General features: G+C 39.3%; 1 long non-coding RNA gene across 2 annotated transcripts; it reads left to right on the forward strand.

Annotated features, from left to right (window-relative positions):
- Positions 1-2,864: 2,864 nt before the first annotated feature.
- On the forward strand, positions 2,865-12,241 carry LOC106892878. 2 transcript variants are annotated; one of them, XR_001412947.1, is made up of 4 exons: positions 2,865-5,387; positions 8,064-8,187; positions 8,341-10,349; positions 12,124-12,241. It is a non-coding gene; the product is annotated as an uncharacterized LOC106892878 (long non-coding RNA). The 2 variants fall into 2 exon arrangements; XR_001412946.1 differs by lacking the exon at positions 12,124-12,241 and having other exon boundaries at positions 8,341-10,359.
- The last annotated feature ends 376 nt before the right edge of the window (positions 12,242-12,617 follow it).

Raw genomic sequence — 12,617 nt, forward strand, 5'->3', positions numbered from 1 at the left:
GGCCTGAGGGGAGCGGGGCCGGAGGGCGGTCACCTTGTGGCCGGGGCGGGGCGATGGCTGTGGGGGGCGATGGCTGTGGGGGGCGATGGCGGCTGCGGCCCGTGCGGTGAGGAGGCCGGCAGGGCTGTCGGCGGGGCTGCCCTCCGAGCCGCGGCTTTTGGGGGAGCGCTTCAAATCGGGGCTCGAGTCAGGCCGAGGGGGCTGAGGGCACAGGGAAGCCCGCACCAGAGAACGGGCAGCGTCGCAGGTGGTTCCAGGCGGTTCCATATTCATTTATTTATTTATTTAGCCTAATCCCAGTGTGTGTTACCGAGTGTTCAGGTGGCACCGTCCAGTTCATATCAAAATATCCAGGTTTTAAGAGGGGAAAAAAAAAAAAAAAGGCTGAGATTGGCTCCAGTTAGAAGCTGAATTACAGACAGGGTAAGAGTCTTGTTACTTAATCTGGAGATGTGTTAGTTAGGTTTTGCTTCTGCACAAATACATTTAATGTCATTGTGGCTATACTTTAAGTATGTCTTAAGGGTGTTTTTAATGATGGAGTGATAATTTGGCAATCTAGTTGCCTGATATGTGGAAAAAAAAATATAAACGTAGCTGTTAAATTACCATTGCTATATGTTGTAGTCAAGTCTCATGTTCCAGCTAAGACTGTCTGACACAGCCTTTGTCACATCTCAGCCATTCTTTCCAAACTTTGCCCTGGCAGCTCCCTGCCCCGAGTTGATTTAAAAGCGCTATCTAGAATGGCACAGCTGCTTTCTTACAGTGAGATTAAGGAAAGATGACTACTTGTGTCCCTGCTTGTGACTACTAAGTGCTTTACAGTAAGATTGTAACATGATGTAGTTCACTATGTTTGCAGAGTACTGCCACTTCAAGACATACTTGTCTTGAAGTCAGCCCAATATGGTCAAATTCTATACTTTTGAAAAAATCTCTGATTTACATGTGCTTCCTAGAATATGGCAGAAAAATATTCTCAAGATTCTTTTTGCTCTGGGAATATTGTGGTCTTTGGCCACAGCTTTTGGCAGCTGACCATTAAAAATGGGAGAAAACAAGCTCTGACTGCTGTATTCCTGCTGTTCTCTCTTTCCAAGAGTTGGAAAGAAAGACTAGTAAAGCAAAGGTAGAAGCAAAGGTGGTTGGCTACCTGCAAGCACCTCAACAATTGAGGGGAAAAAAGCTGCAACGCGATCTCACATTTTAATGTACACAAAAGAATTTACATAAGAGAAAGCACTCACAAAAAACAGAACCACAGGAAGATCTTCAACCGATGTTTGCAATTTTCAGACACAAAATCAATAAGAAAACTTGCAGAAAATCAGGCTTTGTTATTGTAGTTCTCCTAAAACTGAATATTTGAGGCTTTTTAGCATTATTTTCTAAGGGTGTGAGGTTTGGGCATACGTGCAGCATTATCTGTCAGTTCTCCAAACCGATAAAGCCACTGAAAATTTTAGTAAGTTATAACAGCTTTTGAGAATGCTAAACTGTTACAAATGCTGTGAAGGTAACCTCCTGGAAGGAAGACAGACGTCATGTCAGTAGGGTTGGGAGGAGAATTGTCTGAAGAGCTTGCCCCTTTTTGTTTCTGTTATTCGTGTGGCTACTGTTAAAACTTCATTTCAGAGGTTACATTAAAAGAACATAGATTCATTAAGTCAAGCACTGAAATGTAGCAACTGGGTGTAGTGAGGTTCCACTGTCAGGTTGAGTGTCTGGGTCCTGGATTAGATGTTGTATGCAAAAGTAGACTGTTTCTCAGATTGGTCCTGCATTTGTTATAGAAAATACACATAAGGAATTAGCTTAGACTAATAATACCATATATATCCTTATTCTCAATTTTTCTTTCTAAACATAAGCCCCAAAGGACTGCAAAGTAACCAGTACATTCAGAAGGTATGACTCAGGCCAGTCTAAAGATTTATTTTTTTTTTATGAGCCTGCCAGTTTTTCGTTCTTGGAGGCTATGCGCTTCTTCTTAAAAATTACTTCCCAAAGTCATAGATTCAGGGGGACGTTTGTGTTTGGGCAGGAGTGTCAGGGGGGATTGCTGGAGTGCAAAGTGGATTGCAACAGAGAGGAAGGGAATTAAGGAATGGAGAGGTTGCAAACAGGGAAGGTGGAACATTTGCTTCTTTCTTTTAACAAAGTTGCTAAAAGGCTTTAGTAGAAATAGAAGCTCAAAGTAAAAGACCTTCCACTGTCCACGAATTAAATGAGCTTCAAACTCACATGACTTCCGAGGTTGCCCCATGCAGACTTGAGGCCCCTTCCAATTATCTTTCTTAGAGCAGGTTCTTGGAATTCATTGCTTAAAATCAGGCTCTTAGACTGTGAACTCTCGCAATTTATTATTATGACCTTGCAGTGAGGGATAATGAGAGCATTAACTCTCGGGTGGTTAGCTATGGGAAAGCAAAGACTGTTTATTCAGAACAAAATAATTTCTTAAAATGCTATATGGTTTCATGTGCCCATATTACTATAGGATTGTTTAGGTCAGAAAAGACTCTTAATATCATGAAGTCCAACTGTTAACCTAGCACTGCCAATTTCACCACTAAACCATGTCCTAAACACAATATCTACCTGCTTTTTAAATACCTCCAGAGATGGTGACTCAACCACTTCCCTGGGTGGCCTGTTCCAGTGCTTGACAAACCTTTCCAAGAATAAATTTTTCCTAATTTCCAATTAAACCTCCCCTGGTGCAACTTGAGGCCATTTCCTCTTGTCCTCTGGCCTGTTACTTGGGAAAAGAGACCAAGACCCCCCAACTTGCTACAGCCTCCTTTCAGGTAGTTGTAGAGAGCGACAAGGTCTCCCCTCAGCCTCCTTTTCTCCAGGCTGAACAATCCCAGGTCCCTCAGCCACTCCTCATAGGGCTTGTGCTCTAGACCCCCCACCAGCTCTGTTGCGCTGCTTTGGATGAGCTTCAGCACCTCAATGTCTTTCTTGTATATAATGTCCATCTCACCTATGACATTTCTAGCTCATAAAAGTGCTGCAGATCACATGCTTGGGCTTTTCAACTTATGGTGAAAGTTTTGTTTGGTGGTTGGTTTTTTTTGAAAGAGCATTTTGACAGTTCCTAGGCTTGGGAATGTCACTTTATACCATTTAAAGTCTGTGTCTTTTTAGAAACAGGTTGAATTAATTTGTGTTGCTTTTTCAGAAAAATTACAAATGTATAACGCGTTTTGTGTGAAACACAGAGAAAATGGGATGACCATGAACCCCTTTAGCAATATCCAGCCTGGAAACTTGTGCTTCAATGTGAAGATTTATAATTTCCTTTGGTATGAATGTTTCATAAAGAAAAGTGTGCTCTTAGTCTTCATAAACTTATTAAGAAAAGTATGTCTGGAATCAAGGTAAATTAAGATAAATTACACTGCTTGGAGTCTGTTCACTCCTTTGCAGGAAAATATATAGGTGTCAGCTGTCAAGTAGTGTGTTTCATTTATATTAAACACAACTTGGCCTGTTGGGTGGTAAGTGGGAGACCTAGAGAGGACAGGGTGAGATTTATTAGTCCTTTCAGACTGATAGTGGTTGCTGTGGTCCCTTCAACATTCTTGAATTTTCCAAAGACTCCATGTTTTAGTGGAACCAGTGGAAGATAAGCACAGTCATGGATTTTCTACAGCTCTGGAAGGTCACACCATTGGTCTCAAACCAGGCACTTATTAGTATTTCTGAATTCTAGTATTAATGTTGTATTAAGGTCAAAAAATTGTTCTATAACTGGTCTTTGAAATGCAACAATAAAACATTTGCTAAGTGACTTGCTGCTGTCAATATTCCCCACTTGAGACTTGTGATTTTTTTTCTTTGTTTGCTTTGTTTTTGTAGTGCTGTCTTCCAGTTCTAGGCTTTTAAGAATTATCTGCTGTCCAAATCCTTATGGAATTCTTTTGCAGTTTAGTTAACATCATAGAGTATAGACTGTATAAGGACAGTCAGTAACTTATTCTTGGGAAATGGAGAAAATCATGTTGTATTTTCTTTGACAAGTCTAAGAACTTCAGCAGTTGTAAACACTTTTCTGTTGTTGTTTCACCTCCCACCAGCTGATCAAATCATGCTCTTCTGAAACCTTTGCCAAAACTTGACTTAGGCTGTTTTGTACAGTGTTGGTGGTTGATATGTTGAATGAAGCTGGGAATTTTAGGACTTGGTACTCTGTTAAAAATAGTATTTTGAAATGGTTCGTTGCACTGTAGGAAGGCTTATCCTAAAACTAGAGTAATGGGTTAGTACTAACATCCATCTTGTTCAGCACTTTGATCCTGACCGTTACGAACAGCAAAGTCTACAGAGGAACTCATTTTCGGACAGACACCATAATCTCCATTCTGTCTTGGCAAGAAGCTATTCTTGGTCTTGTAAAGATGATTTGTTGAAATTCTGAAGTGTAAAGCTTATTATAATTTTGAATCCTCTAGATGTGTTATGAAAGTATCTGTTCCACCTTTACGTATTTATGGGTTCTTGGTTCAGTAACTTTCTATAGCAGTGAGTTCCACTGACACTGTATGAATATTTTTGTTTTAAAAGAAAATGAAAGATTTTAAAATATCCTTTTTTTTTCTTGACAGAAAGGACAGGTATTCTGGATCAGCCCTTTCAACCTCATTATTTAATTTCTCTACACTTAACCTAAATATCTGGCAAGCTGTACCATTTGCAGAAAGCAAAGAGGGCTCTGTGTCCAGTTGATTATTACGACACACTGTGGGAAAAGCCTGAGTTTAGCTGGCTTAGCCTTATGTTACGTAGGCAACTCGGGACAACAGGTCATTTCAGAAAGTCAGTTTACAGACATCATTTGACTACTTATGTTTGTCCGTATCTACTTCAAAGTGAGTTTAGGTAACAGCTGGCAGTATGTCTTTGAATCAGAACATTGGCGTTCAGTATTGCCAGTGAAGCATCTCAGTCTGTATATGAATAGCTCGTGTATGTGGCTGAAGTGATGGCATCTCTTTACAAATGATTTGGGTTTAGGGCCAGTTATTTCCCACAAGAAAAAAAAAAAAGCATTATAATTGTTTTGTTAAGCTAGTGTGCTTTTACTTTGTCCTGTCTTACTTCCTCATATAGTTACCTAACCTACTTTTCATAGGACTGTTCAGTGGAAAGCAGAGCTCACTTAATTGATACTTAAAGCTGTTTGACTTCTGCAAGAAATGTAATTTTACTTCTCCTGCATGGCGTTTGGATTTTTGTGTTGGTTTGGTTGTTTAAAATGTAAAGCAAAACAACTCCTTTGATTTCACACACTTAGTGAAATGTGTGTTGAACTTGTGCTTTATTCTTTCTTGTCAGGCTGTCCATTGCTGTTGTACCTGAAGCGGTGACCATTTGATGTGAGTTAATGACATTTATCTGCCCTCCTGTTTTTTTCTCCTCGTTTTCCTTCTGTGAAGTAACATTATGAATGGAACATACTATGCAAGATTTATTTGCAGTTAATAATACCAAATGCTCACTTCCTTGAGAGAAATGTCCTTTAACACATACCAGAATAAATAAAAAAAAAGCTCTTGTACGTTACTATGTTTTGTGCCTAATCCTGAAAAGAGATAACCTTGCCCCAAACAGCTTACTGTTTAATGAGGGTCCAGTTTGTGTGTGTAACCAACAGTAGGAAAACCAAGGGAGAATCAGGGAAACAGCAGTAATATGTTAATGTGAACAAACAGGTAAAATTACTATAACCCTGTACTGCCCATCCATTTAAGACACAGTGTCATTATAGGAGTAATCTTGAAACATTTGAAAGAATTAAAGGTAATAGTGTTAAGCATCTAATTTGAGGAAGGTGGTACATCTTTGCATGTGAAAAAAAGGATAAAGACTGGTGTAGTAATGAGTAGCGACAGCTTGTTTTGCTGTATGTCTTGGGCCTTGCAATGTAATAACATTTTATGGTTCAGCATACTGGCGTGTCCTGCTAAATTTTGTTCTCTATAGTTTATCATACCTGGCTTCTTGTGGTTTAAGGGCAGGGGAGGTGTAAAGTGGAAAATAGCACTGACTCTGTATGACCAAAAGAAGGTTCCTGAGGTATTGGAAGAGTTTATATTTTTGTTTTCCATCTCATGATTTCTATAGAAAAGTATATACCGTTTCTTAGAAACTCCTGTTATGGAACTATGCTGGATTTTAGAGGCCCATGTGGCTGGACTGTGTAGATACCAGAACATTATTGGTATTCAAGTATCATATCTTTTCCTACTGTAAATATTGTTTGGCCGATGTAATTATCCACAGTTCAAGTATGCAGTTTAGGAAGGATCAGTAGAAGTTCTGTTTTCAGAATATCTGTAAGATGGAGTTGCAAGCAATAAAAATATAATTGTTAATGTTTCTGAAAAGTGTAAGATTTATTTTCCCACATGGAAATTGTTATCATAATACCATTTCACTGGATTTTTGTAGGAGTACAAATGTTTCTCTTAAGTCTGTTCTGTTAAAAAACCTCAACTCAACAATGAACAAATCAATATGGTTGTGTCTGGCTCTTCAAGTGGTGTTATAGAATGCGTTCAGGAGTGATGAGTCTCCTCCTGTCTGAGGCAGATAAAAACTACATAAATGTAAAACTGAAATCCACAATATTACATTTGAAGGTTTGAGCATAGAGGGTCAGCCAACACTAGGAAAAGTCTCCTTGGGAAGATACGGCAGTTCCCAGTATTTCTGCCAGAGTATTTGTTAAACCAGGAGTGAAAAACAAAACTCATGCTTGTATAACTTTTAGGGGGAAAATGCTGGATCACAGAATCACAGAATTGTGGGGGTTGGAAGGGACCTTCAGAGTTCATCTAGTCCAACCCCCCTGCCAAAGCAGATTCACCTAGACCAGGCTGGACAGGAACGCTTCCAGGCAGGTTTTAATGCCTGCGGAGAAGGAGACTCCACAGGGATATCGCTAGGACCTTGCTATTGTTGGTTTCCACAATAGATTTTAGAAAAATACTCACTTCAAATTCACCCTCAACCAATGTATTAAATACTCTTATACTGAAGGTGAGGTTTTTACTTGCTTATATATAGTTCACTTTCTTTCATCTTAATTACACCCTTTTAATGAAGGTGGATGTTATCCTTGGTTTAAGCGTCTACCTAATTAAAACTTGAAATACGTTATAGTCTGGGAGCCTGTTACGAGATCCATTTTTGTTAGACATCTAGAGTTCTGGAAAACCACGGGGATGATCCAGGTTTCAGAGTTGCACTCCAAGCCCACTGCTGGAGCTCCACTCCCTACTGATACTGCAGAACTGCCAAAGGCATCTTTGATAGATGGTGCTTCTGCTGGTGTTTCATGCATAAACATTCACTCCTGACAAGTCTGTGTCCCACCCCAACCCATCCTTCCCTAACTTCATCCTCCTTTGTGCCACACGCTGTATTTTGGTTGGGTGGCTGGAGATAGGTTTGGATATTATGGTGCAGCTTTTTTAAAGAATGTCCTGGTGTTTCTTTGTTCTGTGTGACTTTACATAGAAACTTTCCTGTCAATTAACTGGCAGCAGTTTTTGCTTCACAGTAATCAATGGAAGCACAATAAGGAATCCTCTTCTATTTGTTTAAACACTTTGAATTTCACAGTGTGTCTATATTCATGACTGAACAATATGTGAGCTCCTTCTAAACATTGTAATTGGTAATGCCCGAGCTGACTATATTGTAAAAAAAAAAATTAACCAAAATCAGAAAAGGCATAAAAAGCCCTCAGCAGGTATCCAAGTGTTACAAAAATCAGTGGCCTGTCAGACTTTAGGCTCGTGTGATATTTGTCATTAGGACTAGATATGAGACCACTGCCCATGAAGGTCCTGGGAAAAATACTATCAAGGTAAGAACAAACTTAGAAAATGAGAATTTTTGCTCAGTGCAACTGCGGAAGATAACAGTAAGAGATGTTAGAATGAGAAATCGGTGATCACTATATTTACATCTTAAATTTTAAAAAATATCAGTACTAAGCTAGTTACAAAGTAGTTGGTGTTTTTTCTTTTTTTCTTTCTTTCCAGATTTGTGCTCATGAATTGTTTGGCTACTTCTGCGTATCCCTCCCACTGTCAAAGAATGCAACAAAGTTCTGTCTGCAGAGAAAGCAAATACTGCAAGTAATCCAGCGTGTTGACAGGAAGATCAGTAAGTGGGAAATACATGATGAAATGTTAGACTCAATAAACTTTGAAATGAAGTGAGAAGAGATGGGTTTGCTTTTTTTCCCCCTTCCCTGTTTTAGGTTGTTTTTTTTTTTTTTTTTTTTTTTTTTTTTTTTTTTTTTTTTTTTTTTTTCAGAACAGTGGTGTGTTTTCTGTCTGTTGACAAACCTTATAAAATTGAAATCATACAAACAGCAGATATGATCAGTGAAGTTGTGAGGTAAGAGATCAACTTTATAAAATGTGTAACTGCAAACCAGGAATTATGAGCACATGTAAGGCAAAAGCTATGAAATACAGATCCTGTGCAAGAAACTTACTCCCTGTGTTGAGTGTAGTTTTATACTGGGTACTTTTTGAGGTGTGTTTCTCAGAGAGGCTGCAGCGGAAGAGGCACTTGCGCTGTCATCACCGCTGTCAAATTTACAGGTAGGATGCTTCTGTCCAGAGAACAAGCAATGAGGTTTTTAGGATTGTTCTTTTTAAATTAAACTAGAGAGTTAGGCTGTACATTGTAATTTGGGAGGTCTGACTCCATATTATTTAGGTATTCTACTTTGTATTATTTCATACTTGGAAACTGCTGTACAGTAGAATCCAAGGTTTGTTCAGAAAGCTAATCCCATGGTTTACATCAAAGGCAGTGGCTAAAAAGGGATGTTTTAGGGCCAAAGTAGGAAAAAGAAAAAAGAGATGGAAGACCTACTAGCTACCGCAAGCATATTCCTAACTAGGAGTTATTTTTCTGAATCTGGGCCTAAATCAGCTAGTTTTTGTTCTTTGTACAGCATATTATGAAAATGTAGGATTAAAAGTAGCCTTTTCATACTGTTAAATCAGTGACTACTGGACCACAGTTGAGAGAAAAACGCAATCAGTAACTTAACGTAGTAATACAGCCTGCAGTGCTTCTTGCTGCTTAACAAAAAACTATCACCCGGAACTATGGGTTCCTGGGCTGGTTGTGGACAGGGCAAGGAAACAAAAATACTTATTAAAATTACTTAGTCGGGGTCCCCTGCATTCTGTTAGAGCAAGCTGCACCCAAGTTGCTTCATTTTGCTTTGTTTTATATTGACCCAGACACATGAGAAACGAAGCCAAGTGAAGTACACAATAAAAATGTTAACAAAAAACCTACCAGACTTGGAACCAAAGAAACTGTGGTTAATTTCTTTTCCTCCTCTGGGTAATAACACTTCAGTGGGTCACTGCCTCTGCTTTGGGACTGAGAGACACCATGGGCAGGGCAGGGTTGAATCGAGAGGGCTGAACAGAGACGCCTGCAGTGAGGAAAGTGGTGATAGTAGCTGATGTCCTAATCGGGATCTGTGGGGAGGTTTTTGTGTTGAGTTGTGGTTTTGGTTTTTTTGATGTTTTTTTGTGTTTTGTTTTGTTTTTTTCCTAAATCTGTAAGGCCAGCATGCCACCTCCTGTTGAAATAAATAGAGATGGACAAGCTGTCCAAATGGGGAATTTTTTTTTCTATGCCCTTTTGAGCTGTTCTAAGAAGGAACAGTTCTTCCCTGTTAGCCCACACTCCAAATGTTAGATGTATAAATAAAAGTCTGGCTGTGTACTCTCATCAGTTTTATTTTGAGATTCTTTTTCTTCCATTCAGATCATAGGATTTTTTAGTTATTTTTCCATATTTGTTACCCATAAAAAGCCTGGAGGAAATTCAGTAATTCTGAAACTGGAAAAGTGTCTATGTATATATTTTGACAAATTTGTTATGGCTATTTGGAAATACTAAAATTTCTCAATTCTTAGGTCTACAATCTGCTGTGCAACTGGATATTTCTTTGAGTTAAAAGTTTCATTTGACTTTAGGCTGCAGAAATAATTGGACCTTTAGGAACTCAGGCTGAATTTTGCCAATGTCTGGAGCATTTTGGTTAAAATTAGTTGCAGTGATAAATTGAACGGTTTCAGGAACATGCACAAATGTTTTCTCAGATTCTTTCCTTTTGACAGACATGCGCATACTTGTTTATCGATGGTCTTGCCTCAGTTTTAAGGTCTAACTTTTGTTTCTTTCTCATTGCTTTTTCCATAAGACAACAAATAATGTTAATCTCAAGCAACTAAGTATTCATGTATGTGTGTACTCAGATGGCGGCCTTAGCCTGCAGACTTCTGGAGGTAAGAATGTATAGAATAATAATTGCTTTAGTGATTTCACTGTAAAAAAAAATAATAAAATTATCATTGTTTTTTCCATCTTAATTTGAATTCAGAATTTCCTTTTGTGTTTAGCGTCTGTATGGCAAAGTAACTTCTGCGTTACCTTCTTTAATTTGTTATACTAGAAATGAATGTATTTTATTTTGACAGTTTAGCAAAAACCATGCGTTAGTATACAAACGGAACTCACTTTAAAGAATGTGTGTTCTTTTTATTTTCAGGCTTGGTGGTAGTTTGTTATAACACTGTTTTTTGACAGCTTACTTTTTCAACAAAGAACAAAAGGCAGTGTGAAAAACAGGGTAGGAATCAAACAGGCCTCGAAAAACAACAGTGCTTTTCAATAGAAATTAATTAAATTTTAAGCATATGGGGCTTCCCTACCTACTGCGTTTCTTTACTGGTGTGATGGTGTGAAAGTGAAAAGCCCCAAAGCCCTGAGAGAGTCTAATGCAGCTTGGGAAGAGCTGGGTGTGCTCAGACCAGAGGGTGGTGGGAGTGAGTGGACAGAGGGGCACCGCAGCAGCCCTGCCCCAAGTTTTCAAGCGCATGAAAGGTTGGCGATTTTTGTGCCTGCAGAAGAAAGAGTCTTTACTAGCTTTAAAGACCAGATGCAGAAGACTTGGCAGTATTTTAGGGAAAGCTCTCTTATGAGATTTGTTAGATGTTGGAAGAGATTACCTAGAGGCTCTGTGTGGCTGACTATGGGGAAGTTTTTGAGGGAAGATACAGTAGTATCTCTCAGGGGGGAACCTTGTGACAAGACGAAAGAAATGAGCTCTGTCCTGTTCCAACATTTTAATTTCATAGATGCCACGGGGTTTAATGACATTCCCATAAATAAGTGTCTGGAACTAATGTTTTTATTGATGATAGAGTTTTCAACATGTTTGTGTGTATCAACACTGGAAGTTGCGGTCATGTTAGTAAATGGGTTGGCGTAAATACAGGCTGCTGCCAAAAAGGGAGGTGTCTCAGCTGCCTTTCCTCGTTCACCACCAGTGCTGCGTTTCTTTTCAGGCTGGTTTTCAATTCAAGTGGGGTGACAAATATACATAGCTTAGATGAAGGCAAATCTGTCCTTTTTGCAGCAGCAGCTGTTGCTCAGAGTGACTGTGGAACAGTAGCTTAAGGCTCTGCAGACAAGGGACGGTCACTGGGGTGCTACTACAAGTCCTGACCCAGGGCCTTTTCCAGGAAAAAACAACAGGCTGAAAGAGTGGCATAATAGAATACAGTTGAATGTCCTTTGTAGCAAACGATGACCTTTTATGGCCTCAAGAGGAAGTGTTGGGTATTAAGTTCTGTCCATGAGGCTTTAGCAATCGAGCAAATGAAGAAATTCCAGTTTTCAACTTTACAAAAAATTGATAGCTGGGAAGAGGCAGCCACCTAATAACGAAGTCAGACGGTGTACAGGTGCTGCTTCAAGTGTGCCTTTGCTTCCAGCTTTGTATCATTTGGGAAATTTACCAGTGATGGCAAGAAAATGACTATAGAATTCAAAACAATCACAGTGAAACAGTGAAACATTAACACAGTGTCTCCCTGCAGTAGTGGTGAAAAATTCATATCACCAGCAGGAATCATATTTTGCAGTGGTGAAAAAGTCTAAAGGAGGTAGGAAAAAAAAAAAGCAGAAATCTTTAATTTGCTATAACATTTTATTCATTTGCAATGTTACAATATAGGTGTAAACCCCAGCCTAGCTAAAATGCTATCTTTGACACAGAACTTGCAAGACTAAACATGATGCCCTGAAAAATCAAATAATCAGAGCTAGATAATTGGAGACTGGACCACACAATGCAACGCTAACTGCAGCCAGCCCACACTTCATGGAGTTCCAGAAAAAATACAGCTTTTCTTTCTTACTCTGTGTCTCCTTGCTCCCACTTCTGTGTACTTGCTGATTCAGTTTAAAATATTTTTTTTATTTATTTATTTCTTTAAAAGCCTCAAAGTTTCTGCAATGTCTGCCAGCTGCCAGATGTCTCCAACTCACAGATATTCCTGCAGAGCCTGGCAGAAGCTTGGACAGCTGGCACTTACCTAGCCCTCTGGCACAGTGGCTTAGAGGAATAACCACTCTTCCAGACCCCAGTTTTTCAAAACCTTGCTCCTGGGTGTTAGCAGTTGTAGGAATTCAGTGTCAAAGGTTACAGTTACAATTTTTCTGGCGAAATTGCCAGAGAGTTTAAGAACTCTCCAGGTCTGGTCTGTGCT

The sequence above is a fragment of the Calidris pugnax genome, unplaced genomic scaffold, assembly GCF_001431845.1.
Source record: "Calidris pugnax isolate Ruff unplaced genomic scaffold, ASM143184v1 scaffold24, whole genome shotgun sequence".
Taxonomy (NCBI): domain Eukaryota; kingdom Metazoa; phylum Chordata; class Aves; order Charadriiformes; family Scolopacidae; genus Calidris; species Calidris pugnax.